The sequence below is a fragment of the Coturnix japonica genome, chromosome 4, assembly GCF_001577835.2.
Source record: "Coturnix japonica isolate 7356 chromosome 4, Coturnix japonica 2.1, whole genome shotgun sequence".
In the NCBI taxonomy this organism is placed as follows: Eukaryota; Metazoa; Chordata; class Aves; order Galliformes; family Phasianidae; genus Coturnix; species Coturnix japonica.
In genome coordinates this window covers 67,172,152-67,178,595 of record NC_029519.1, presented here as the reverse complement: position 1 = coordinate 67,178,595, position 6,444 = coordinate 67,172,152, and the positions used below count along the sequence as shown (strand labels likewise).

At 40.0% G+C, this 6,444-nt stretch overlaps 1 long non-coding RNA gene across 1 annotated transcript; it reads right to left on the bottom strand.

Moving 5' to 3' along the window:
* Positions 1-406: 406 nt before the first annotated feature.
* LOC107313891 lies at positions 407-6,197 on the bottom strand. Its single transcript, XR_001555248.2, has 3 exons — positions 6,081-6,197; positions 989-1,215; positions 407-484 (listed from the first exon to the last, which is right to left on the bottom strand). It is a non-coding gene; the product is annotated as an uncharacterized LOC107313891 (long non-coding RNA).
* Positions 6,198-6,444: the final 247 nt, after the last annotated feature.

The window sequence follows — 6,444 nt, the reverse complement described above, 5'->3', positions numbered from 1 at the left end:
GTCCTTACAACACAACAGCACTGTGGCATTTTACAGCAAAATATGAGAGATCAAGTGATAATGAACAAATATGGTTGCATCATGTTGGGAAACAATAGGCTAAGTGCCAATCTTCAGGCACTTATAAGTGATATCCTTGTGTTTATACTATTAGTTCAACCAACATTACTCTGCTTCGTACTAAAATAATAACAAGAACAGAACCGTTTGTTCAGCCTGACTGCTGGAAAAGGAAAACGACGTTGTGTGTAGAACTGCAGGAAATTATGTTGACTGATAACAAATATAATTATTTCCGAATTATTATGATGGTGTCACAATCATTCCAGGAACGCAGAAGATTTTTTTTCCTCCCTTCCCCCCACCCCCTCTCAGCACAACTCCTTATCTGCCCTCTTTGTTCTTACCTTCTGCAGCAGTTGCAACACTGGCATGGTGCCCCAGCACATGAAAGCTATAGTACTGTGGATTATCAGAGTTTTGCCTGGAATAAGATGGATGCAGAAACACTCTTTTTAACAAAGGCCCTGCTTTATCTTTGCCCAGACTTCTCTCTCTTGCTTTGAAGCCTTGGTTGGGTATATTGTGTCACAGGGCAGCATAAAGAGTAGCTAATTTCTAAGAGGGCTCGCATGCTGCAGAAACAGTTTGTTCTTCAGAAACAATATGCATCAAACAGAAAATACATCAGATGTCATTGTAAAAAGGTTAGCAATTAGGGTCCAAGGTGTTGGTTGGCAGTAAGAAACAGTGCATAAAATGGATTCTAGCATGAATGGGGATGAAAAAGAAGCCATGATTGAAAAAGGCCCCCAAATAGGTAAGATATTGAAGAATATTAAAGCTAATGAGGTACATTATAGAGCAACCGAAGAGAAAGGAGATGGATTGTGAAAATTAGACCTAGATGAGGAGAAAAGTAATGAAAAAAAGTACTAAATTAGAATTGATTGACAACAGCCTGTTAAGTAATATTGAAAATAGTTACCTGAAATGGGGAAATAGTCCAGCAGCTGGATTCTGGTTTTGCATGAATTACCCATGGGAAACCATTTGGATGAGAAGAAAACATCACCTGAGAATACTCTGGCTCTGTCCATGGGGAGAAGGTGGCAGCTTCAGCTGCTAAAGCCCAGAATGGTAAAAGCCCCCAGCCTGCAGCTCTCATACTATCTTTTAGCAGCACCTGGACTTGCTAGTAGACCCTATGGCATGCTGCAAGTAAAAAAGTATCCAAAAACTGTTGATAAACTTTAGATAATGTTCATTTGCAGCAGCTAAATGGCCAAGGATAAGACAGGTTTACAGAGAATAATGACAGAGTATGTCAAAGCAGAACACAGGCTTCAGTACAGAAAAGATCATTAGTCAGTAGCAGAGACCAATGTCGCATGAAGTGACAGTTCTAGTGGTCCCTAGCCACACTTTTGTTGGGCTACGAGCCATGAGATGGGGGTTATGGCAGGCAGAGGTGTGTGTGTGACTGCCCTGCTGCGTGAGGCTGGCAGCAGGCTGCTGGCACTACGGCTGGTCACTCAGAACAAGTCTTTGTGAAAGAGGCAGTCATGACTGTCTGCTGTGCACAATGTGCGCAGTCACATCTCATCAGAGGTGTCTAATGTCCTAATGATGTCTGCAGATCTTATTGACTGTGCACAGGTGTAAAGACTGTTTCAGACAAGGGGACTTTGTCCCAAGTGCTGCTCTGAGCTGAACCTGCTTCAACAGGGTTTAAACAAGCTGATCTAATTGTAACAGAAGTTTGTTGTTTTGAAAAGGCCTGTGTTGATCCCAGGCACTTAGGTGTCACATCTATGGCTTTTCTCTGACTGCCAGAGTTCAGAAGCCCTGGATCATAGCAGCAGCTTCTAATTGGGCTTTTCAATATACTGTATCTCTGCTTGGGAAAATCCAGTAAAAGAGGACTAGCAAATAAAGCATGAGGCACAAGTCTGGCCAACTACTGAGACCTTGTTTGTGTGGAAGCATTGCATGCAAGACCAGTCTAGATGCTTGTAACATTGCTTTGTAAGAGCCAGCCCAGAAAATTAAGTTCTGCAGAACTCCTCTCTCACCCATCAGACTGCTACGTGGAAGGGAAGCAACTGTGGTCTGATATTCCCTGTCACACACATCAGCAGATTAACACAGACATCTAAATGGCTTTCCTACACAAACCTATAAGGTTTCTGACCAGGCTCCTCATTTACTCCTCTATCTGCATTGTTTCTGCTCAAAATGTCATAGCAATTTTGAGCAATGTCTGCTCAAAATGTCCTCCCATTTTTGCTATCTTCAAAAGAATTCATGGCAGGAATACCATTTTTCTCCCTGCCTTCATAACAGTCCAACACTATTGCCCAAAATTTACTCTGTCATTCTGATGCTTACAGTGTGTTTTAGAATATAGAGATCTTGTAGCACATGAGATGAACATGGGATCTACAATATATGTGCCATTAGAAGTTAAAGAACATGAAATATTCTCAAACAAGTAAATCACTTTCCTACAGCAAGTGATGTATTAAAATTACTTGGGCTACAATCTGTCAGGAAATAAATTATCACAGGGTCTTTTGTAGGGAAACTGTTTATAAGCAGCATTCAAGAAGATGGGTCGTGAAGTCCTCAAACAACACTGTCTTAAAACAGTGAAAATGGAAAAGAAGAAATTTGAGACAACCAAAATCTGGAAGCTAATCTTGGTAGATATGCTACTGTTACTAGCTACATATTAAGCCAGCTAATGTTTAATTTCACTAACCTTGAGTAGAAGCCTGTGAAAGAGGTACAATCAGACAATAGACACAAAAGAAGAGATAAGGAAAAATGTAAAAAGATTGTCAAGGAGGAGGGCTAGTAGAGGATTTTGTCTGCTAAAAAAAAAATAAAGTTATTCTTAATGTGGAGAGTCAGACATAAAAGAAAGGATACTGGAAAATGCTGAAGATGAGAAATCTAAACTTTACAAATGTATTAGCCAAAAGAACTCATAAATATATATTTAAATATTAATATACACACACATAGACACATTTTGCAGAGATGTGAAAAGCTTAATATCTTGAATAACATCGTAATCGCACTTTCCCTTTCTGAAATCTGTATTCCTTGATGTTGGCAATGGGATTACACTATTTTTGTTCTATTTATCTATACTGAATAAAACTATGTTAGATATATAGTATGTTATATCCAAGGCTTTGATACACAGAAACGCTTCCTCTTTTAAATTATTACCATTCACTTTTATTCGTCAGGAGACTCATCACAACTACCTGCCTCTGAGAGACCAGGCTTATGCCTAGCATCTGTACGCTTTACACTGATGTCACAGGCAATTCGAAGGGGCTAAAGTGGCCATCTGCCTGTAAGCAACTGAGAATATGTTGTTGTTAAGAACGTAGAACAAAAAGAAGCACTGTTCTAGACCCCATCAAAGCAGCAAAATTTAGGAGCAGCAAGAGCCTCCTCCTGGCTGGGAATGCATTGCTGACTACTAGCAAAAACCCTGATCTACAAGAGCAGCACAAGCATAAGAACATATATAAGCAGTTAAACATGAGTTTTGGTTTATTTTTATCATTTGGGTTTCTTACAGGTGAGTTTTAAACTTAACTAACTCTTCAGGCTGGTTCAAGACCTAGCACAGGCATACACACCCACAGTGGAACAGGGAGAGGGCATGGAGTGGGAACGAGCAACCCAGAGAGGCATATCTTTCACTGACTTTCCTGTTTCCAACTGCATAAGAAATCGTGGCCTCAGAAGCAGCTGGCATCTGGGAGCATTGCACAGACAGGCTACAAGAAATCACTTCTGTTCTTATATTGCTGCATAGAGCCAGAGCACATTCTGCCACATGCACATATCAGAGCATTATAAATAATACATTCTTCAAATCTTGTTACCAAAACAAACATGCCATTGTTAGACACCCTGCCAGCATCTATGTGTTGTTACTACTAAAAATATTCCATGGACCTTAAAGTTTCATCTGTCAGCCTTACAAAGCAAAAGGTAAAGATGTCAGACAGCTAGTTAGGAACAAAATTTCAGTAGGAAACTTCAGGATAAAGCACACTTAAGCAATTTCTTCGTTCAGATTTTCCTTTTCTTGTACTTCAGTGTGTTTCACTATTAGCCCACTGGCTCATAATAACTTCCTATGTGCTCATTGGAAGATGGATGTGTTTTATTTGCCTGTTTAAGTCCCAGAAATCTTCCCTATTTCAACCACATATGAAGATAAAATATATTGGTTGGTGAGGTACGAATAGGTTGTAGGGAAGGCACAGTCTGCTGGGATGAGACATTTACTTTTCTCATAAGGGGATATATCCAGTATCTTCCAAGTTTCCGTAGGTGCTTAGTTTGTAATGAAGACAGATATTTCAATTTCTCCAAGTTTTAAGGAAGGAAAAATAGAAGTATTATGGTTAAAGGTCCTTCCTGGCATTTGTGTATTAGTTTTGGACAAAATCCTTAAGTATTTTCTTAGGGCTAAATCATCATAAATGGATATACTCGTGGAGGAAAAAAAACTAAAAAGCCTATTTAAATAGAACATAGGCCACAGAGGACACAGGGAGGAAGGGCAAGGAGTAAAAGAAGGAGACTTGTCATTCTTATCCCCTTGAAGTACTACACGGTGTGATGCCTTGGGGGGCAGACCCCCACAAAATCTCTGGCAGCATCCATTTCCATGCAAGGAACTGGGGGTGCCACATGAGGAGTCCCCCCTTTCTCACTGCCACCACTATAGCTGTAAAAGGTCTCATTCTTTGGTGTGCATCAATAGCAGTAATTTAAGCCCTGTAGGTAGCATAGGGCCATGTTTATTTTCCTAGATCACTCACAGCTGCTTTGCTGCTCCTTATTTGTACTGTGGCAGTGACTCCTGAGTCACATGATCTTTGTCATTGCTACCTTCAAGTTTCTCACAATCTCAGACGTGTTTATTTGCACAACAGTTCTATGAGAGCACTGCTACTACCCGTCTTGGAGCAAGAAAGCCAGTACATGGGGCCATCAGGGTCTAGACAAAGGCAAGCACACATCTGACTTTCACTGATAGCAGTGACATTTAATCATCTAAGCAGAACTAAATGTCTGCACCTAAAGACTCATCTCTGCTCTGCTTGGGAGGTGAGGGGATGATAATTCAACCCAGTTCTCACTGCCCTTATGCTACTCTACTATCTTAAGTACACTTCTTTTATATGAGGAATATACCTGGTGGAACTACATACTAACAAAGATGCTACTCACCCTGAAGCAAAAATATCGTGGTCCCTTATTGCTATGTAAGTGATTTTTCAGAGATGAAAGTGGAATAACACTAAGGTAACATGGAAAAAAAAGTAACCGCGGAGTTAAAAGTTAACGATCTCTTTTCACTGCCTCAAAAATGCGTTTCTGAAGTTCCGCCTCCTAGAGGCACGCTCTTTCCCAGGTGCGTTCCTGGTTGAAAAGTCACACCTGAGTAATGGAGCTCTCCTGCTGTGCTGGGGGTTTTCCTGCTCACGATGGTCTGTGGTACTGAATTTTTCCTGCCTAATGATTGCAGGATTTGGTCTTTTAATTGGTTTCTGTATATTAATTGGATCTGAACAGCTAAGGTATTTATTTTGTAAAGCAGTTCTGAATGATGAATAACCTACAATTTTTCATAAGGAGTTTCACTATACAGCCTGAAAGGGAATGCAGATTTATGCAATAAATACAACTGCTCCAAAAGGGATCAGATTTATCTTAGCAACAGGCAAAGTCTCTCTAGGATTCATCCCCAGCCCCAGCCTATCAGTCAGTGTATCTTTCTTCAAAGTCCAAAATGCAATAAAGCTTACTCTTTTATAAATTATAAAAGTTTTGTCTGAGACATGAGGAATTCCTTCAAGTAAGAGGTTTTATCTCTTAATGGATCACATTAACAGCAGTAATATTAATAATTTAACTTTTATCTTAATCGGGATTGTATCCAAATTATTAGACGTGTCCTTGAGCATAAACGAGCAAGGGTAATTCAGGGTGGCAAGTTTAGCACTAGAACTGGATAAGTAAATAAAGAAAAATGTTACCAAAAACCGGCTGAATCTCAACAATTGCCGAGCCAGCAGGATGGCTGAAATCGTAGCGAGTTCACCCTTTACGGCCCAGGAAAAGTACATTGTTAAGCAATTTTGTTGTTTCTACCAGCAGACCTTGAAGTGGAAATTAACGAGTGGTGGTATTCTCTCACACCCAATCCCCTGTACATTTGCATTGATTTGCATATGAATGCCCAGCTAATTGTTTTGAAGTAACAATTAAGAGAACAATAGAGGAAAGAAAAGGGACTCCAGGCAGCAACTGACACCTGGGAGTCTGTATTAAGAAAAGCTTTTACATATTTGAATTAAAAATAGACAATGGAACAGAAACAGGCAAGCATAAAATTCATTA